This window comes from Crocodylus siamensis, chromosome 1 (assembly GCF_052110815.1).
Source record: "Crocodylus siamensis isolate JL-2025a chromosome 1, ASM5211081v1, whole genome shotgun sequence".
Taxonomy (NCBI): Eukaryota; Metazoa; Chordata; order Crocodylia; family Crocodylidae; genus Crocodylus; species Crocodylus siamensis.
Window position 1 is genome coordinate 128,967,057 of NC_143395.1, and position 22,956 is coordinate 128,990,012.

Consider the following 22,956-nt stretch of genomic DNA (forward strand, 5'->3'; position numbering starts at 1 on the left):
TATACCCTTAGTTTCACTTCGCTGCTATTCAGACAGTACGTATCTAAAATGTGACAGAATACTAACATATAAAAATAAATTACAGGTGGTAATGCTGAATAAACTCAGATATTAAAATGAGTTAAAATTTGCAGTTCAGTGTGACAAACTGTTCCTGAATTCTGAATTTTGGCCATTCAGGGCATGATTTAGGAAAGTCTCTCTCTCCAGCAGAGAAATAAACCACATGCCACTTAAAGTTAAGCCAATACTTACATAAATTCCTAAACCAGAATGGACTTCACTAAGTTCTTCAGTATTTCCCTGAAGCAGGCCCTTAAAGTTTAATAATGTACTTTCTCGATTACTTCCCATTTGACTTCTGGACAGTAATTTGAATTCATAAATTTAAATGGGCACTGCTGTGTCTTTTCATTACTTAGCATAAAAAATGCTCTGTTATCATTTTTCTAATTATCTTCACATGGGAAAAGAACAACATGCTAAGTCTTATTAGAATTGTTTGGGTTTTAATTGATTTAATCGTTGTCTTTGATGAAAACATTTTCAGTCAAATAAACTTGCTGCTTAGCTGCATCTAAGTGATTAAAAAGGCTGCACATGTTGATGTTAAGGGACTGCCAGCACCAGCAGCAGCACTATGTGAAACTCATGAAGTTCAGAGGTCAGTTTGGTTAGAATATTTATTTAATACTTATCCAAGCTCCTTCGGAGTGGAAAACGGGCCTGAAATCTCTTTCTTTTCCCTTAAATGAGACTTCCAGTCCTTCCTGACTTGGGGCAGAAGGGAAATGCCAAGAGAAGAGTCTTTCTTATGCTGTTTTGGTATTTGGGGGCTGGTCTAAAGCCAAAGTAACAATTCTGCATCATTACTGGCTGGAATGGCAGACAGCAGGATGAGGTATAGTGGGACAACTATCTGGTTTCAAGAGCATTGGGGTGGGAAACAAGGAATTCGGTCTCATTGGCTTTACCCAATTTAAAGGTAGCTCTTCCTTTGCCCAAAATGGAGAGGGACATGCAGTGCACCTCCAGTCTAGTCCAGTGAGCCTCAATTGACCCCACAGTGCCAACAAAAAAACAAACAAGTTATTCTCAAGCTAGGCATCCAACCCTCAGTCTTTGCCAAATTTTACAGCATAGTTATCGAAGCATAACTGGCTGGCCCACTGCCCTGGGCAGTGGAGGTGCACAGTGCAGGCATAGCAACTGTGGGGGTAGATGTCACCTCCACATTTGCTGAGGTGACGTTAAGTCCCTCAAACAGCAAACTTTTGCCACTGCTTCTGCACCATGTGCTGCTGCTGCTACTCTGTCCTTCCCACAGCTGGAGCCAGAGTGGGAGCCGCTGCAGGAAAGGTGCAGGGGGGAGAGAGTGGGGTATGGGAGGTAAGGTCCTGGCTGCACCACACAGACAGGCAGGACTGAGAATCCCTGCACCTAACGGGGCTCTTAGTCCCGGCTGCACTACATGCACAGCTAGGACTGAGAGCCCCATCAGGTGTGGGGATTCACAGCCCCAGCTGCGCGTATGGCTGCAGGATTCTCGGCCTCCGCACCCATGGGGTGCTGCTGCAGTCTCCCAGTTGTGGGAATGCATGGAGCACCGTGCAGCTGAGAGTTCGCAATGGCTGGGAACTACAACAGTTGTGATCTCTGAGCTGCAGACTGCCTACACATGAAAATTAAAGCTGGATAAAGTTTTCAGCAATAGCTTTATAAGGTGTGATTGGTAATTGTATGTGTAACCAGTGTAGATTTATTGCTTAATTAACAAGGTGATTGAGCAACAGATATAATGTGTGGGGCAGGGGAGGGGCTTGAGAGGTTAATGCAAACAGAGCATTCCCAGCTGTCCTGGATTTTCCTGAAAATCCTGTAACATTTTTAAAGATCTATAATCATCTCTGTCTTAAGTCATCAGTAGGATGGCCCCTATATTATCCCTTTGTGGGTCTGTTTCACATCAGGTGTGCTATAAGAGGTAAAGCAGGAGAGAAGGTAAGGAGCAGTAGAAGACTGAAAGCTGAAGCTAATTGTCTATTTCATGTTTGATTTGGGTCCTGCCAAGGCATTGGATGAGGCTAAGAGAAGAATGTTTTACATCCATCATAAACTCCAGTAAATCTCAGTCTGTGGACTTTTACATTTTCATCTCTTGTAATTATTTCATGTTAACATATTCTCAATGTTCCTCTACCTGCAACAAGCTCCAAAAAACTTTGTATATTCCTGATGTTTTGTCCCATCCCAGTCTTCTCTCTGCTCTTTCATTTGTCTTTTCATTATTAATTATAGTTTTCTTGTTTCATAGTTTCATAGTTTCTAGGGTCAGAAGGGACCTGAACAGGTCATTGAGTCCAACCTCCTGCCCAGGGCAGGAACGAGTGCTGGGATCATAATACCCTAGCTAGATATCTATCCAACCTCCTCTTGAAGACCCCCAAGGTAGGGGAGGGCACCACCTCCCTTAGGAGCCCATTCCAGAGCCTGGCAGCCCTAACCGTAAAGTAATGCCTCCTGATATCAAGCCGAAACCTACTCTCAATCAACTTGTGGCCATTATTCCTTGCTATCCCAGGTGATGCCCAGAGGAACAGAACCTCACCTATTTTCTGCTGGTCCCCCCGGTGAGTTTATAGATGGCCACCAGATCCTCTCTCAGTCTTCTCTTGTGGAGGCTGAATAGATTCAGGCCCTTTAATCTATCTTTGTTGGGCCTGGCCTGCTGCCCCCTTGACCATGCAAGTGGCCCTCCTGTGGACCCGCTCAAGGTTAGCCACATCTCTCTTGAAGTGTAGTGCACAGAACAGGATGTAGTACTCCAACTGCAGCCTGACCAGCAACACATAGAGGGGAAGGATCACCTCCCTGGACCTCCTTGTGATGCATCTGTAGATGCGTGACAAGGTGCAGTTAGCCTTACTGACTGCTTCTTTGCATTGGCAGCTTATGTCGATCCTGGAGTCAGCAATGACTCCAAGATCCCTTTCAGCCACCGTGTTGTTGTGAAGGGTGTTCCCCAGCCTATAGGTGTGTTGCTGGTTCCTTCTCCCTAGATGCAGCACCTTGCACTTGTCTGCACTGAATTCCATTCTGTTTTCATCTGCCCACCCCTGCAACCTGTCTAGATCTAGCTGGATTCTGTCCCTCCCCTCCAGTGTGCCCACTTCTCCCCGCATCTTTGTGTCATCAGTGAATTTGGACAGCATGCTTTCCAAATTCTTGTTTTGTGAATGTATTTGGTGCTTATAAAAATGAAAGATGATTATGAACATGTGTCTTGAAAGAAACATAATACAGGCTTGTATTATTCAATCTTCCCTTTCTGTGGTAGTTTTCTGGGTTTTATAATCTAAAAGTGATGTTCATACACTAGCTTAGTGCCATAAACTGACAATCATGGTAGATAGGGGCAAATTGTGTGTTGATTCTGTGAAGTGAACAAAGCGGGACAAGAATGGCAGTAGCAAATGTATTTAATTTATAGAATTTGAACTAACATCGCAGGGGTGAAAGGCTAGTTAATGCATCATCTCCATCTATTACCTACATTCCCTTCTCTCAACATTGTCTTCATACCAATTTAAGTATAAAAGTCTTCTATAATCTTGTTGAACCATGTTTTTCCTTCATCCAGAAGTTGATTTAACTTTTCTTACAGGCCGCTGATTTCATCATATGGGTGATATGTGGTTGCAGAGTAAACTTGGATGATTTTTATCTTGTGTCTTTTGGAAATCTTCAGGGTTAGTTGAGCAATCTTGTTACTGACTCAGTTTTGTGTGTTTTATTAACCTCCAGAGCTTCTTCCAAAAGAGAGAAATGCTTAAAGATTATTCTCCTTTTGGACTGAATGATTTTAGAGATGCTTTTTACTTGGCCTTTTGCTTCAAATTTCTCTGAGTCTTTGAGTCAGTGTCAACAGATACAGAACCCTAGGTATAGAAAAGAATCAAAGCAGACATGTTGATATGGGCTATACCAATCAATGTATATGTACATACCAATCAGCACTTGCAACCAAATTTTCCAGCTCCCAAATAGTGAACATATAAGGGCTACTGAATACCATATTTTCTTGCAGATAGCCTGCACCTTTACCTTAAGAGTTTAGTGTAGTGTAGATAAAGGAATGACCTATGTGCATGTGTGGTACTATATAATTAAAAAAATAACAGAACACATAACTGATTACATACGGATGTATATTTATATATTATTTATTGTATTTATTTACAAAGATATGTATGTATGTATTATTAGTCTATAAGGTACATTTCTACCATACAGTCTCTCTGTATTATATATATACATATATATGTATATGTATGTGGGTGCATCTACATGTGAAATTAATCCAATAAACACAGTACATACCATGCCAGAGTTTATTGCCCCTGCATGCCATATTTACACATGCGCCTGGGACCACAGCACATTGAGCTAGGTCAAACCAACCCCAACTGGCAGGGGATTCGGGGGGTCAGCCTGCCAACCCAGGGCTGCTCCATCCTGGCTCAGCTTGCTGCTGGGAGGCTGGCTGGGTCATGAGGGTGCTCCAGTGCAGGGCTAGCCAGCAGGCAGCCCCCACACTGAAGCACCCTCATGCCCTCGCCAGCTCTGTCAGCATCTACACATGCATTGCTGCGCACCAAAGAATACTACCGTAGGATAGTACTTGTGTTTACAAGTAAAAAACTACAGCAAAGTTCATTAGTTTCCTGCAGCCCAATACAGCCACATGTGTAGATGCTGAGACTTTACTGTGGAGCTAATTAAACAGTTCCTCAGTAATGGAGCAAAGGATAAGCATGTGGTATAAACACAAACATATATATCTATATATATCTATTTATATCAATAGATAGATGTATAAAAATGTGTGGGTATAAAGATCATACAGCATCTAACAGATGCAGCTTGGAGACTGGAAGTCTGAACTCCCAATTCAGAGGAAGGCAAAAACAGAGATAGATACAGGATATAGGTACAGAATCTATTTATAGGTGCAATATTAGGCCATCTGTGCATTTATAAGAAATAACCCAAATAGATCCTAAGATTTAGCCCAGCCCATTCCAGAGGTTAAATATGGATCTGAACTTCAGAGGACTTCAGAGCAATTCAAATCTGGAATTTTGGTCTGAGCCCATTTCTAGCATTCATATGAGATGAGAAATGTTGGAAACACACAGAATATGTATGATTTTTTGCAGTCCCATGGAAAGATCATATATAACTGAGACTCCAAAAATTTGTAATCTAAGGAAGGATAAATTTAAAAAACCCCCCAGCATTGAGCAGGAAAAAAAGTATTTTTAAATGCTGATACTCTATACATGTAAAATCCAAGTATAAGGAGATATTCAAAAGTCATGGCAATAATCCAAGTACTGTATGAAAGTTAGGCTGTGCTTAACCTAACCTTATGATCTACTAATTTAGAGAAAGAAATGAGACCTCATTTCTAGTATGCCTTCTAAATTCAATTAAATCTAACAAACATGCTGATAGTGTACTTTTCATTTCCTTCTACACAGAGAGCCAATGTATTTAATCAGTTTAATTGTTCAGCATAAAGCAATGATGGGTACCATCCTGACAAAAATCACATCAAGTTCTGCTGGAGCACTTAAAAGTCATGTCTGCTGCAGATAACATCTCTGTGAACAAAAGGATACTTTGGGCTAGTTTTGTCTTTCTTGCTTACTAAGAATATCTGATTTCTCTTCAAGATGAAGAAAGTGTGACATGATTTTTCATTTTTCTTTACTCATAAACTATAGTGTGTCTAACTAGTGCACTTGCACATTTAACAGAGTTAGGCCAAAGAGACAATATAACATATGACTAGATTATAAATAATTATTTTCACTCTAATGACCAAAGCCTGTGCTTAGATCCAAATGTGCATATTCTGCTGAAGTCAGTTTAATAGGTATATGCCATTAAATAAAGTATACCATTTATTCAGAAAAATTAACTGCTGTATTAGTTGTGGATGTGTGGGCACCTCCCCCTGACTATAATGGTAGTACTATGCATGTATTCATGAGCTGACTTTGACCTTAGATCTTAGGGCTAGAAGGGACCTCTTCCTTAGTCATTTATTTCAGCTCCCTGCACAAGAGCAGGATTTCTTCTCATTATTATCCTTAGCATCCCTACAGGCCATATGCTTACTATGGCCCTTGTTATTACTCTCATGAGTAGTCCCGTTGGTTTGCATGGGATGCCTTGCATTTGTAAGCGCACCTCAATGTCAGTAAGACATATAGAATCAGGCCCATTGAGAATAAATTGCAGTTGCTTTATATTTTGCTGTAGGGAGGCTCATAGCATCAAACTGTGGACTTCTTTTTTACACCCCTCATTCCAGTCACAATCTGCCTGTCTGAAAAGTTCATTTTTTCCCCTTATACCAGTACCCTTATTCTTTCTTCTCTCAAAAGCCAAACTGAATATGACACATTAGCAGTTCTGACGTTTCCTAATAAACAATGTTACTCGGTTGCTAAGTCAACAAGCCTTTTTTATACATTTGTCCTTGCTGTTCATCCTCCAAGATTTCATGTTTCCTGCCTGTTTTTCTTTCACTTTTGTGAGATGCCACCAGGAAGATATACTTTATGGTTTCAGAAAAAGTAGCAAGGTCTGGTAGGAACTTTTGATTGTCTTTTGGTCGTTAATAATTAGAGATAGACTATTTGAAGATTCTGGGCCTTTCATTTTGTGAAGAACATTTTAAAAGTTAGTTCTGACATTTTCTCATAAATTTTGTTTATTCAAAAATGGAAAATAAATGTGCATCACTTAAGATGACAGAACTGAGGGACAGATAAGCATACTGATTATAGACTCTACTCCTCCACTTATGATTCCACATCCTCTAGGTCACAGTTCAAGGGAGGTCTCTTAATTTGCCAACAAAACCACACTAAAATGCAACAGTTCAATAACCAGCCAACTTCACTTTATTTCAAGCTTTTTAATTGAATGTCAGTCAATTACACAGTTATAATCCATATCTTATTACAAATACAAAGTACTATACGCATGCATTTTAAACAGCACATTTTCCTAACTTTCAGCATTTCCATTTTTAGAAACCATTGCAACCAAGCAATCAATTGTGATTATGGTAACAACCACACAACATTTATCCTTAACGTCAGTTATTAAACGTAAATCTGAAAACGGAAAAACTGTGTAGTTTTTCATTGAACCAATATTTCCCAATAAAAATGTTTTCCATGGTAAAATATTTCTCTCTCTGCACATTCTCTGTCTATCTATCTGTCTCTCCCTCTTCTATATATCTGTACATGTGTATGTAGATAATATATATTTGTGTGTGCATGCATGGGTGTGTGCATGTATGTCTGTAATACACATGTCTCTTATGTGTGTGTGAACTACCCAACCAATAAATCACCCAAATCACCATAGGCCACGGGTCTAATTATCTCTCAATCTTTACCTTTTTTAATTCCTCCTTTATCACTGTCTTTCTTCATTGTACTTTTTAGTTGTGGCTATAATTTGTTCCGAAGGCTGTGAGACTTGTGGACATTCTAATCTCCTCTGGCAAGGAGTTCCAAAGTCTTTGTTCTGTTACTAAAAGAGCCCTTTCTCCTGCTCTCATGATCTTCACCTTTGCAATTGATAGGATGGCAGCAATTGAGGAAGATTGTCTCCACAGAAAGGAAAATGGTGTTTAAGTTACCTGGAGACAACTCTATGATGGCAGTGACAATTAGGACTAAGACTGTATGTTTGGTCTGGAGTTCTGCAAGAAACCCAGTAATCAAAAGTATTTAAAATGTGTTAGCAGCATACCTACATAAAGTGAGGTGCAATAATTCAGCCTGGAAGTATATCATGGCCAAGTTGTAGTCCAGCAGTTTGCAGCACTGTCTTCTGGCCAGGCTTAGGTAGAAGAAGATACGTTTCTGACTGTTGATATTAAAGCATTCAGCAACACTGAGGAATCCATAAAATCCCCATGGTTGTTATGATGTGTGGGTTGACTCTGCTAATATACAGTGACAGTATAGAGGATGCTAGATCTTCAGAGTGTTTTCACCTCAATTTTGCCTTCGTTCGTACTTAGCCTATTTTTTATTGCCCAGATCTTAACCTCAGCCAAACATTGACCTAGTCCCCTATATATTGCTGGTATTTGACACTATAGCTTTTCACAAAATCATAGAATCATAGAAAATTAGAGTTGGAAGGGACCTCAGGAGGTCATCTAGTCCAACTCTCTGCCCAAAGCAGGACTATTCCCAGCTAGACCATCCCAGCCAAGGCGTTGTCTTGCTGAGTCTTAAAAACCTCCAAGGATGGAGATTCCACAACTTCTCTGGGTAACTTGTTCCAGTGCTTTACTGCCCTCCTCATAAGAAAAATTCTCCTAATATCTATCTTGCTGCAATTTGAGACCACCGCTCCTTGTTCTGTCATCTGCCACCACTGAGAACAATCTAACTCCTTTGGAACCACCCTTTAGGTAGCTGAAAGCTGCTATTAAATCCCCTCTCAGTCTTGTTTTCTTCCAGCTAAATAAGCCCAGCTCCCTCAGCATCTCCTCAGAAATTATGTGCCTCAGCCCCCTAACCATTTTAATTGCTCTCCAATTTGTCCACATCCTTTCTCTGGTGGGACACGGGGGGGGAGGGTGCAAAACTGGACACAGTGCTCAGATGTGGCCTCACCAGTGCCAAGATCTGCTGGTAACACTCCTCCAATGCAGCCCAGTCTGAACTGCTGCTCAGCCAGTCGGTCCCCAATCTGTACTGGTGCCTGGGATTGTTCCATCCTAAGTGCAGGACTTTGCACTTCTCGTGATTGAACCTCATGAGAGTTCTTTTAATCCAATCCTCCAATGTCTAGGTCTCTCTGAATCCTAGCCCTACCCTCCAGGCTATCTATTACTCCCCACAGTTTGGTGTCATCTGCAAAATTGCTGAGGGTGCGCTCAATCCCATCTCCCAGGTTGTGGATAAAGATATTGAACAAAATTGGCCCCAGGAGCAACCAACCCCTGGGGCACTCCAATTGATACCAGATACCAACTAGACATCAAGCCATTGATTACTACCCTTTGAGTCCAACAATCTAGCTAGTTTTCTATCCCCCTTAGAGTCCACTCATCCATCCCATACTTCCTTACCTTGCTCATGAGAATGTTGTAGGAGACTGTATCAAAAGCCTTGCTAAAGTCAAGATACATCACGTATCACATCCACTGCTCTCCCCACATCCACAGTACTAGTCACCTTGTCATACAAGGCAATCAGGTTGGTCAGGCATGACTTGTGCTTGGTGAATCCATGCTGACTATTCCTAATCACCTTCTTCTTCACCAAGTGCTTAGAAATGGATTCCCTAATGACCTGCTCCATAATTTTTCCAGGGACAGACATGAGGCTGACTGCAATGTCTGTAGCCCCCTGGATCCTCCTTCTTCCCTTTTTTAAAAATGGGCACTTATTTGCCCTTTCCCAATAATCTGGGACCTCTCATAATTGCCACAAGATTTCAGAGATAATGGCCAGCAGCTCTGAAAACACATCGGCCAGCTCCCTCAGCACCCTTGGGTGCATCACATCGGGTCCCATGGACTTGTACACATCCAGCTTTTCTAAATTCTCCCAACAAAAGTTTTTTCTATTAACTTTAGTGTTTCTCAAAACTTTTATTCTATTAAATTTTGTTTTTAACAGTGGAATTTAAAGGAAAAAATCTACATTGACATCGCATTGGGTCCTTAGCTCTTTCCTTATGTAACAGAAGTAGAAAATTATGGTTATGCCAGAAATCAGTTATAAAATTTGATGTCTAGATACCACAGTGATTAGGCAGTAGGAAAGAAGGAATTATTTAAAGGAAAACTGATGTCCAGACCACATTTATGAACTGTATTTTGAATGTTTGAAATACATCTACAGAATTCCACCACTGGTTTGTAACAGTTATACTAAACATTTAAGAACGCCTAAATGCAACATATAATACGCGTAAAACACCATATAAAATGCTTAAACACTCAATTGCTTTATCTACAAAAAGCAAAAAATAAAGATGGTGTGCAATTTTACACAGTAAATCCATGATTCTGGCATTGGATTTATTTTTAATTTATTTTTAAATGGTATTCTGCCATACACAAATTATATATCTTTTAGAGCCTTTCCATTTCAAATAACTGTGGTTGAAGGGGTGAATATCCTCCTGCATAACATTTCATCACCATATGTATTTATGGACAGGTAATACTAGCTTTATGGTTAATATCTATCTCACTGTATTTGAGTTCATCACTCAGTGTTTTATAAAGTCTTCCAGACAGAATGAGGAATCCATATCCATGGGAATAAATATGGATATGAGAATGATGTGAATTATCTATAAATAGTTATTTTGGTGCAATATTGTGATGCTTTAGAGCACAAAAAAATAAAACATATTTTAACATCAAGACATACAGTATTTATTTCAATTCCATAGTACTGATAGTTTATCCTTACTTCATAAAGGATCAAGATATAAGAAATTTTGGTTTTTGAAATTTGACATATTTTTGATATGCTGTAACAGCCTACACACTTTGAGCCATTATTAAATGAAAGCACGTTCATCTGAGCTATGAACACATATTTGGAGTAAGAACCATGTGAATGAAAAGAGCAAAATTGTCACTTTCATTTAAAACAATAATAGCCAGGGTTTTTTTACTACAGCAAAGAGCTGCTTGGTGGAGAAATGGGTAAGGGTGACGTATAAACTTGGATATAGCCTTAGCTGTGCCTTAACTCAAACATACATTAGATTCTCCTTGGTGCTCTAACCTACACCAGCAAACAACAGCATTCAAAGGAGTATCTGTGGCTGTGAAAAACCAGAACACTACATGCCATCCTAGAAACACACTCATATTGTACAAGCTCTACTTCCGCTAGGGGGATGCAAACAATTTCTGCTTCCTTTGATGCCACATCAATCTGGCCCTGTGAATCCAAACTGCTGTAGCACTGCTACTCGGTGTTGCTAGAGTCTGATTATTCAGGAGGAGGAGAAGGGAAATGTTCCATACAAGAAAGACGTGACTTCCATTAAAATGAAGAATATGGAACTTATTTATCTTAAAGTTTTTTATTTCTTCATTTAGTCTTATCTGGAAAAACAGGAATACTCTGCTTTGCATTAACATAAAACATTTCCTATCATTAGAAAAGTGAATGTACATTCTTATTAACATTCCAGGTAGGAAAACCAAGGGCCTGATCCTGCTCACATTGAACTCATTGGCTGCCTATAGATGTGCTCATTCATATTCTAATTAGAATGCGAATGAGAAGACTCAATTAATTGAGCATATTAATCAAGTCTGCTCCATGTTCTAATTAGAACATGAATGAGTTGCCTCACCATCACATGTATTAAGACTCCTCCACATATTAAAATGGCCATGGGGGCATTTTAACTAAAGTTTGTTGAATGATCTTTAGTTAAAGTGTCCTTGTAGCTATTTTAAAATGTGGGGGCTTAATACACATGACAGTGAGCCATTCTAATTATAGCAGCTGTCAGGAAACCACTCTAATTAAAATGACCCCTCCCTACCCTCGAGCCTATGTATAAGCACCCAATGTGTTGACTTCAGTGGGAACAGAAGCTAGCTCACAGCTAGCTCTGTCCCTGCAGCTCTCATCAGGACTTAATAGTAGTTGATTTTTAATCTTTTTATTCATTTGCCTTGACTTGAGTGCGGTTCCACCAAAATCTAATAAACTAATCATTAACTGGCTTGCAGTGTATATTACAGCTTCTTTAAAACTCAAACTTGACAATCTCAGCACTAGAATACCAGCAAATTCACAGAAGCATAGCCATTTCTCCTGCTGGATGTGTGATAATTGTTTTTCTACTCATTTACATTCAAAAGTAATTAAACTATACAAGAAAACTATGTACTGTAGTCTCGATGCAGTATGTGCACTGTTTGGGGGTTATGCAGAGATTCCATGAAAACATCACAGTGGGAGCTATAGTTTATTTACATTGTCACTTTCTAAAAATTTTCAGAAATGTACCCTTGAAAGAATTAGGTCACACAAAATATGGCCTAAGGGTTTCTTCTTTCTGTTTTCCCCAGTGGAGCTCTGCAGCTGATGTGATAAAAATTGTTCTACATCAATAATTTTTAGAGTTCATGTTACCTGAAAAAATTATTTGGTTTTTGGAAATAAACCAGGTTTTTCATTCAATGAGGGAAATTCCTTCACTTTAATTCTAGATCTGTTTACTTGCCATAAATGTACTAGTGTTTCAGCATACGTCCAGGTGTACACTGAGTATTTGCAGCATTCTGTTGCTGTAACTATCATTTTCTGGCTCCTCTTCTCATTACGTCAGTTAATGCCATGTATTGCATATTTAGCTGGCAAGTAGGGAGAATAAAATAACTAATGTAGACCTTCCCTTCCTTCTGGACGTGACAGTCACACCCAGCATGTAAAATAATGGCAGTTTAAAAGCAGATGTGCTTGAAACAGCTAGTATTTATCTCTGTGTTACTCCATATAAAACATTCTGCAAATGAAAATGTGCCTTCTCCAGTTATGATGGTACTGGACCTTTATGACATTCGTGAACCCAAAGTACTGTAAAGGAGATGAAGAATAAGAATGTGATCATTCTTTTTCATTCTTATAATGAGATAATTAACAACATAGGAGGAGTTAAGTTCTCTTGTTTACACTTCTGCAACTCACTGACTTCCAAGGAGTTGTTTCAGTAAAACTCAGAGCAGTATTTAGCCTCTTATTTCCTGCTAACTGATACATGATTGCCTTACGTATCTTTTTAATTAAGAAATGATTAGATATAAGATAAACAGACTATGGCTCTGATTTTGAAACTGACATACACATACAAATGTTTGCTCAGTCAGAACCTATAGGAGATATTTGACTTATGGGTACATTTAATGTAGAATTGAGCAACTTCATTTTTTGAAGATGAATTTGATTAATTTTGTTTTCTGAGGCTTCTGACAATAATTAGACATTCTCTCTTTTCTTTAGTCTATCCATTTTTACACCTTGTCTTTAAGAGTTTTATTATTAATATTACTATGATTATAGCACATTTCTTCTATGTTTAAGCTGAGAACTTCATAGACAAAGGTTAAGTTTGCTGTTCATTTGGCAACATGGTTACTGCCTTTTTTCATTATATATACTGGATTACCTTCTGATTTGTCTTATTTAAAGGATAAGCTTTCTGGCAGATGAACCATCATTTTTTCTCTGTAGAGCGCCTTACATAGCAGGGTCTTTAGGTGTTTGTATAGTGCAAGTAAGTCATAACAAGAAAAATAACTTTTGTAGGTGTTCCTTAGTGTCTTAATTTTGTAGATAAATAAAACCAGCTATAAATAAACAAAAATAGAAGTAAGACAATCTAACTGTTGACAGGTGGTTTAAGGCAGAGCATTTCAAACTTTGATGACTAAAGTTATATATATGTACATGCATATAATTCCACAGTTAGGCCTCTAAACATCTAAATCAATGGCTAACTGCATAGTTGGGAGAGCTGTTGGACAAGCTTTCAGGCATCAAATACTCATCCTCAGGTCATCTGATGAATAATACTTGATGCCCAAAAGTTTGTTCAACAGTGCCCCCAACTATACAGTTGGTTCAATAAATTATATAATAAAAAATCCTTGCCTCATACATTTCCTTGACCAGCCTGCAACCCTACTAAGCAATGGCCTAATATACGGAAGGTCTAAGCAGCTGTACCTCTGGTTTGGTGAATTGTGGGGAGCAGAAAATTAGCCTGCTTATGTCACTGCCTTAATGTATTTAGCTACTTAACTATGGACACCAAAAGTAGGTCTAAATTCATGAATTGGCATCTTTTACACCTATTTCATTATTAACACTGATATTTTTATTTAAAAAGAAAGATGTGAACGTTTTTCTTTGACCAGCATAGCTGGGCTGAGTTCTCTTTCTTGGTCTTATTATGGTTTGTATGACTATTAGTGGGGGTGGGTTCCAGTAGCACTCACATGAACTGTATAAAAAGAAACAGTGGTAGAAAACCTGCCCCAAAGAGCATACAGTTTAAAAGGAGAAAATAGAAGACAAAAGATAACTATTTCAAGTGGCAGATATGACCTGACAATCAAAGTTTTTATACAGTCCTCCAGGAGCCTCAGCATCATGTGTATCCAGCATCCCCATACTTCAAAATGGCAATGGAGGTGCTTAAATTAAAGTTTGTTGAAAAAGCTTTAGATAAAGAACTCCTGCCACCATTTTGAAGTGCAAGATGCTGAATACACAAGACACTGTGGGCACTCTAATTAGAACAGCTCTCAAGAGCTGCTCTAATTAAAGCTCTCCCCTCCCCCACTGCAGGACACATATAAAGACACCCCTAGGTGTCAGAATTGTGGAGTTAATATTAAAATCATTAAATTTGGCAGAGTGATAGACCTAACTGTCCAGTTTGATATAAGATTTGAAACCTCTTCAATATGATGCAGCATAATGTCATTATTACCTCAAAACAACATAATTTGTTTCAGAATTTAAATTTCTACACCAGGGGTCTATTATTAAAAATCAGGTTCACTCCAACAACATATATTGAATAATCAATTAATTAAATCCATAATTACCAGATTCCTATGGCTATTGCGAATTTTGAATGCTTATTTCTATAATGTATCTTATCTATATACAATTTAATTTGTCAGCTCCCATGCTAAGTTTTAATTTGTATTCTGTAACTTAAAGTACATTATAAACCCAGTCTTTTAATTTCAGGAATAAGCATATGAAGTTCTTGATGCCTTTCTGACATAATGATGCATCATATACAAATACATTTTAGTGAGTCACGATCCTGACTTCTCACCTGTGACCCACACATACAGCTGCAAAGTTTAAAAGTTTCTTTTAAAAATGAGTGAGCTATTATCTTGTATACCCAAATCTAAGACAACCCTAAATTTAAGACAACATCCCAATAATTAGATTCTAGACATTTGTTATAAGTTTCTATGTCTGGAGTCTAATTATTGGAGGGTCATCTTAAATCCATTCTCGCCACCACTGCAGCACAGAAAACAGTGGGAGAGGCAGTAGGGCAGCAGGCAGTAAGGGAAGGCGGTAGAGAGGTGGGGGGCAGGTTCCCCTCAAACCTTGAATGCCCTGCCCCCTCTTCCCCTGGTTTCTCCCTCCTGCAGCCTCTGCCTCCCTGCCTGTCCCCCAACTTTTTCTTTGTCCCAGCTCTGGCTCCACTCCAGCCTTGGGTATAGAGCGCATTCATGCTCCAGCCACAACCTCCACCTCTGCTCTGATAGAAGTCAGCTCCAACAGATGTGCCAGAGTAGCATCCAGAAGAAATAGTGCCAGAGCCTCTCAGACACTGAGCAGTTGGGTTTCTCCTCTGATGTCTCTTTTTGTTTCACACAGGAAACAAACCACCTAAGTCCAGCTGAAATCCAGAAGTCTCTACCGCTGCTTGTGGCCAGACTGAAATAGGAGGCAGCCAAATATTCGGCTTCTTTATTCCACTTATTCCTCTTATTCTGATGACCTTGGTCATTATTTCGTCTTCTTCTACTTCCCTCTCTCCCTGATGTGGAATTTTTGCCCTGTTTAGGCCAGTCTGATCTATTAGTTACTGGTGTATGGCAACAGTGAAGAGATGTAGATAAACCTATTAATATTGGAGTGATTTCTTCCATGTCTCCTGAGGATTCAGTCACAGGGACACTGCCAGCAGTTTCAGGAACTGTTGAGACAGATGGCTGAGGCACAGGATCTGATAACGTGTTCCTGAGATGACTCATTGACTCCTCAGCTTCTTGAAGACTAAGCAGAGAGGGAAGATTATGCTTCCAGGTAATGAGGATATCATCAAACCAGCTAGAGATTGCTAGTGGAATCCATTACTGGCCCAGGTAATTTCAAAGAAGGGACATCCTAGGAGGGGAAATTCAGAAGTGTAGTTGCGTAATTAGAGGTAGACGGCAGTGTGACTTCCTGCAGCCAGAACCCCAGCAGCACCATGCGCTGTGTCCAGATGAGCTTGGCCACGTGCCACACACCACACATCCGGGTGTTCTCCATGCTGCAAGGAGCAGCACAGAGTTTGGGGTTTTTTTGAACCCGGGAAAGCCCAGGGTCAAAAAAACCTGCACAAAAAAATAGAGCAGTGCATGGGGGGTCAGTGCACACTGTCCAAAACTAGACCCTGGCTGGCCCGAGCCACACTCCAGCTGCTGGCCATGCTGAGTGGCAGGATCGCTGCAGCTCCCTCGAGACCCCAGGACCCCAGGTAAGGCTGCTGAGGCCAGCACAGTGGTTACCCACCTGGGGTAACCTGCTATGCACCACAGGCCATGTGGCATAGGCATTCTCCAGAAACAAGCAGCAACGACAGACGGTGTGCCGCTGCTTCTTGTCCCCAGGGAAACAATTGTCCATGCTTGTGTGGACACAGCCATGGTGGCAGGGGCACAGTCCCCACTGCCTATGGAAAACTACCCCCCTTCCCCCAAGCTGCAACCACAAAGACAGGGTTGCAGCCCCAGCGGTGTGTGGACAAAGCATCTTCGCTGAGGCAAGAGACCCACTCTGGGGCTGCTGTCTGAAAGCTGTGAGGGTGAGGGAGGAGTGGGAGCACTAGTCAATCTGCCCTGACTGGTGGCCTGGACTGCTGTCACCTATTTCCAGGCAGACAGGGGAGCTGGCAAAGCATGTTGGGATACGTGCTTTTAGTTTCTCTGGCTGGGTGCTTTTAGCATTGCAGTCCACAGAGCATGCAGAAAGGCATACATTTATACAGGTTTCAACCAGTTGAATGTCTAACCGCTTTAATTAGCTAGGCTTCAACTGATTGAATTGAACACATTTTGCATTTTACTGGAAAGTTGAATGTACTCAAAGTGAAGGAGTGAAGAGTAAGCATTTCAGCAAAAAGCATAAGAGGTTTTAACTTATAAATGATTTCCCTTTTAGATGTTAATCATTCTCCTCTTTCAAGCCTTATTTGCCTTTGTGAACTACTCTGTAGTAACATATATTAACAAAAAAACCTCCGTGTTCAGGGAAATGGTTATTTCATTGTTTCTTGGGTAAAGCTAATCTAATGCAAACACATACATATGCACTTGAGGATCAGAGTGCAAGGAGGTATATTTTTAGTCACCAGGGAAGATTTGTCTTGACAGCTTTTTACTTTTGTTCTTCATTATAACATAAGAAAATGCAAAGTGACAAGTATCAGACAGGCTGTGCATGGCAGAGCTATGTAGTTGTTTTTCTGGCTGTTAGTAACAAATCTCTAGACTAGGCTGAATTGACATGGAGCACCCAGCCATGTCGCTCCTTTTCTCTCATCTCTCCTACCCATGCACATTTGTGTGAATGAAACTTCAGTCTAAACAGACTCAGGCTTCTCTAAGCAGCAGATGTGGCAGAAATAGATCCTGAGGGCAATGAATCGCAGGTTAAAATTGTAAAAACAAATTTAATAAACTTTGCACTTATTTAATATTCCTTTCAAAATACAAAGGGTCCTAAGCTGGTTTATCATGTGTGGATATGCAGAGTGATGCATGAAGAGTTTCTGACCCTGTCAGTTTTGTCACAGCAAAATGTCAGTATATATAGTGCTGATTGGGATGGGACTGAATTTTTCAGGCTTTGGGTTATGTGGGGAGTCTGTTTTTGTTCTGTACTCCAGGTTTTATGGTAAGCTGCCCTGACCCTTCTTTGTATAGGAGGGCATGTAAATCTAATAATTAAATAAATAAATAAATACAGTGAACAGCGTGGGGAGAAGTTATGCATGACCTCCTACCCTTGAAATTATGGTTTAAAACTCTGGTCAGCTAACAGGCACACTTCTCCTCCTTAAGGGTTGGTTGTATATGTCCCCCCAAGTTCTTCCTCCAGACTCACCTTGAACTGCCATGAGTAGATTCCAGCTGTGGTAACTGCTGCGCAACTGGCATCACTTTCTGCAGGAGTTATATGATGGGAATTAAACCAAAATGCAGACAAACCTGAGCAGCTAAGCTGAGAAGCCGATCTGACTTTTCCTAAACCTTTGGGATATTTAGACCCAAAGTTGGGCTTGAGGTCAATCTCTAGAAAAAGCACATGAAATTAATACAGAGCAGTACCAGGAGTGTTGCACTTTTAGATTTTATATTTTGGAACACCCATGCAGCTTTGTATCACTTAGTGAGGCACCGCTAGTGCAAATAAGGGCAAAGTTTGCCCCATTGTGTGTTATATGACCTATTCAAAAGAAGAGCAGTAGAATTTTACTTCTGTAGGCAGCATCAAAAATAAATGAAGTTAAAAGACCCACTTCATTGGATGTGGAAATCAGATATCACAATAAGAGACACTACATAGATTAGGCCAATTATACTAATGTAAAAATTACAACTTTGTACTGTACTTGTACATGCCAACAATAGAATAATATCACAGATACAGGAGAGCAGTTACTCCATTCTTCATTCTGACATCTCTAAGTAGGCCCCATTACTAATTTTTTTCCAAAAATAGTATTCTAAATGCGGGGAAGAATATATTAACATTCTTATTAGAACAGTATTATTGTCTTGAAATAATGAGCACAAATAATGCAATAGTTCACAAAATAAGTAGGATAATTATACATGCTTATATGGAAGTATCCCCCCATGTCAAAAAGTATATTAACATTAATATGTTAATGTGTCAGAAGAAAACATTAGCAATTTCTAATCTTAGTGCCTGCTATTTACATTTTTCTTTATTTGTTATATTACATATCATAGCATTTAAGTCTCACAAAGATTAAGAGACAGATCCAGATTGGCTTTGTGTTTTTCCAGGAGTGGGGGTGGGGGGAGCTTTAATTAGAGTGGCTTGGAGAGCTGCTGCAATTAAAGAACCCAGAGCATCTCATGTACTAGCACCCCCATACTTCAAAATGGCAGCAGGGGCACTTTATCTAAAGCTCATCAAACAAGCTTTAAATAAAGCACCTCCACTACCATTTTGAAGTTGCAGGGATGCTGATACACAAGACATGAAGGCTGGCTGGAGCGCAGTAATTACCACATTCCAGCAGACTCAGTTCATCTATTAAATATTAATGAAAATGATTAACTGAGTTTGCTCCAGCACACTGTAATTACAGCATGTTGAAGGAGCTTCCAGGCTCATGTATAGGCACCTATTAGCATGGCTTAGGCAGAATTTAAATATAAACCATGAAGAGTGATCCACAGAGATCCAGTGACCACTGTAAACATCTGGATTCATGAAGTGTTTCTACTTTGCCCTGTAAAGATCTCTAGGATGCTCAGAAGCAATCCATACCAGCTACTTACATGCCTCACTCTTGACTAAACTCTACTGTGATTCAAATTGGTGCTGGAAGGCATCTAAATGCCCCCTAAGTCCCCATTTTCATGGGTGAGGTCTAAGTACACTAACCAATTAGGTGCAGCTCAATAAAAAAATGGAGAAGGAATAGCTTGGGGTTTTAGGCATCCTGAGGGATTCAAACCCACATTCCACAATGTCCAGGAGAGCATACTGACCCCAGGAGTATTTACTAGACCAGAAATGCTCAACCCTTCTGGGCTGTGAACTAGCTGACTGGTGTGGGGTCATTCTGCAGGTTGGGTCTAGTGCACAGGATTGGTCCATGGGCCCAATCCAGCATAGGTTTATCACCACTGCACTAGACAAGTTGTTCTCAACCTTTGTAGATTTAAGACACACCTCATTAGATTCAAGACTCCCCTCAGGAAATGCCAGCTGAGTTTCCACTCATTTTTTGATTACAGAAAAAGAATGGAGCAATGTTTCTGTTACAAAGAACTCAAGTCATCACAGCAGGTTAGAATGTCTTTAACACTCTGGATTCCTGTTTGAAATCTCTGGGTTTGCCTTATGAATCATGTTTGCCCACCTAACAGTGCATTGCATGGCACCTTATGACACCTTTGAAAGGATCTCAAAACACCCCAGGGTGCCACAGCGCATTGGTTGAGAATCACTGGAGTAGACTGAATGGGAGTGCACTGCTATAGAAGTTGGTCCACTGGGCAGCCAAGAGTAAGAATGATGTGGCCAGGCAGAAAGCAGACAAGACAGTAGAACTCTGAAGCCTAGTGGGTACCAAATTTTAGGCTGTGTGACAGGTAAGTGGAGGCAATTAAGACTTAATAACATTTCATTTAAGCCCCTTTCTGGAAACCTTAGGAGCACAATTTTAAAAGCTAGTTTTACAAAGTATTGTACCCATTATGGAGAGGGCACAAAGTACAACATGATTTTATTTTGAGTCACAATGGAAATAATAACATAAAAACTGCATCAATATCTAGGGGAAAAAAGGCCTTTCCTATATGTTGTCAGATTGTGCGTCTATTTGAGAACACAAGCTTCCATGAACCCAAGTTCACAGCATCTGATGGACTGAACTTAGGCTTGTGAAAGCTTGTGTTCTATACATATAGCTGATTTAGTTAGTCTGTAAAGGTACATGTCTACCCTGCCTTCTGACTGACTTCATAGATTTCATAGATTTCATAGACATTAGGGCCGGAAGGGACCTCGGAAGATCATCGAGTCCAGCCCCCTGCCCCAGGGGCAGGAAGTCAGCTAGGGTCAAAGGATCCCAGCAAAATAAGCATCCAAACACTTCTTAAAGGAGTCCAGAGTAGGTGCTTGCACCACCTCTGGAGGGAGTCTATTCTAGGGTCTAGACATCTGAGTCTTGACTTCAGACTAACACAATTAACTACCCTTCTCACCATCATCATAGGCCACCTATCTCAGCTCCTGAAGCAATTTTGATGGGGAACTAAACAACTAGACTAGTTTTAAGATTGTTGTATATTAACAATTCTTGAGGATGGTTATGCAATGCAGTTTCACAACATGCTACCACCCAAGCTGCCTTTCAGTGATTTTTCTCTTGAGAAATTGTTTAACTCTAACAGCCATTCCTCAATCCAATTCACAGCAATAAATGCCAAAGTCTTCTTGGATGCTAGAGGTTTTAGTCCTAATATGTAATATCCCAATTTTTAGAAGGAGGCCTAATCCAGTACTAAATCAGTGGGCACATCTACACATGCATTCAGGCACTTTTCCTAATCCGCATTAAATTTAGTACCTCCAATGCAAAATAATAAATTAACGTGCATTAGGCTGCCCTAAATCACAGTAGAACCTGTTCACACTTTTTAGGGAATCCATAGCTACCCAATCCAGAACTGCTCCTGCTCTGCTCTGCCCCCTTCAGTAGCCAGGGGGAGCTCCAGGCACCCCCAGGTGCCAGTCCCAGGCTAGAAGCAGGCACACCAGCTTAGCCCTGAGCTCTGCAAGGTGTAGTGTGGGGCAGCTGCCCTGGCTCAGGGGCCAGCTCCGTCCCAACTGAGGGAGATCAGACTGGCCCCAAGTTGGGGGGGAGGGACTGTCCTGAATGGGTGGGCAGCTGCCTCCCAACGACATGGAAATTGGGACCCATTGCCTGCCAGCTGGGATAGCTCTCTCAGCTACATGGAGATCAGGGGGGGCCTGATCTCCACATGGCTGGCATGTAGCAGCCAGGACTGTACCCCCCCCCCCCGTGGCCCTCTGCTGTCTAGGCTGACCAGAAGTAATCTGCTCACAGGGCCAGCGGTTTGCTCTGTGTCATATTTTCATAGTTTCATAGTTGGGGGTCAGAAGGAACCTGAGCAAATCATCTAGTCCGACCCCCTGCCATGGCAGGAAAGAGTACTGGGGTCAAACGACCTGAGCAAGGTGTTCATCTAGCCTCCTCTTAAAGGCCCCCAGGGTAGGAGCCAGCACCACTTCTCTTGGAAGTTGGTTCCAGATCCTAGCCATCCCAACAGTGAAGTAGCGCCTCCTGATGTCTAGTCTGAATCTACCCTCTGCCAGCTTGTGACTTATTTCTTGTCACTCCTGGTAGTGCTCAGGGGAACAGGGACTCCCCCAATGTCTGCTGGTCCCCTCTGACCAGTTTGTAAACAGCCACTAGATCCCATCTCAGCCTTCTCTTGTGGAGGCTGAACAGGTTCAGGTCCCTTAGCCTCTCCTCATAGGGCCTGCCCTACTAACCCCTGATCATGTGGGTGGCCCTCCTCTGGACCCTCTCTATGTTGTCCACATCCCTCCTGATGTGCAGCACCCAGAACTGGATGCAGTACTCCATCTGCGGCCTGACCAGTGTCGCATAGGTGCGATACAGTGTCTACAGGTGCGATACAGTGCATTAGTTAATGCACCATTTTTAGGTCCTGTATCTACAGGTATTAGAAAATGGCACATTTATATGCTGCACAGTAACTGCTGCACACATGTAGAAGGTGATGCTTTGCTGCCCATTAAATTAGTCTCATGTAGACACACCCAGGAAGGCCTAAGACTTAAAGATGGGAATGGCCATCACCAATACACTATGGCTGTGTCTACATGAGCAATGGACTGCACAGTTGTTACTGCACAATCATTTAGTATTTACATAAGCATGTAACTGTCATTACTGCACAGTACAGTCACTGCATCTTTTTTTTATGCTACTGTACAGCTCGATACCACTGCACAGTACCATCACCACACAGTGCCCTGCAATGTAGACATGCCCCATGTTTCCTTTTAATTTGGCTAAAGGGCCTTTCTTTGTCCCTTTCATCTTGGCAAAATTAATCAGTGGTAGTAGCCCCTCACTTTATACAAGCATATCATAGAATTATAGAAAGTTAGGGTTGGAAGGGACCTCAGGAGGTCATCTAGTCCAACCTCCTGATCCAAGCAGGACCATCCTCAATAGATCATCCCATCCAAAGCTTTATCTAGCCAGGTTTTGAAAACCTCCAAGATGGAGACTGGAAAA

At 40.9% G+C, this 22,956-nt stretch overlaps 1 protein-coding gene and 1 long non-coding RNA gene across 5 annotated transcripts in view; one reads left to right on the forward strand and one right to left on the reverse strand.

Moving 5' to 3' along the window:
- PACRG (parkin coregulated) overlaps positions 1 to 22,956 on the forward strand; it is a 501,797-nt gene that overhangs the window by 465,288 nt on the left and 13,553 nt on the right. The window lies entirely within an intron of this gene.
- LOC149873319 (uncharacterized) overlaps positions 1 to 22,956 on the reverse strand; it is a 212,688-nt gene that overhangs the window by 138,849 nt on the left and 50,883 nt on the right. Inside the window, exon 3 of one of the 2 annotated variants that reach the window (XR_016441803.1) lies at positions 18,018 to 18,061. The exons of the other annotated variant lie outside the window; for it this stretch is intronic. This is a non-coding gene — a long non-coding RNA (uncharacterized LOC149873319). Of the gene's footprint in view, positions 1 to 18,017; positions 18,062 to 22,956 lie in introns of those variants that run through there. 2 annotated transcript variants of the gene reach the window in all.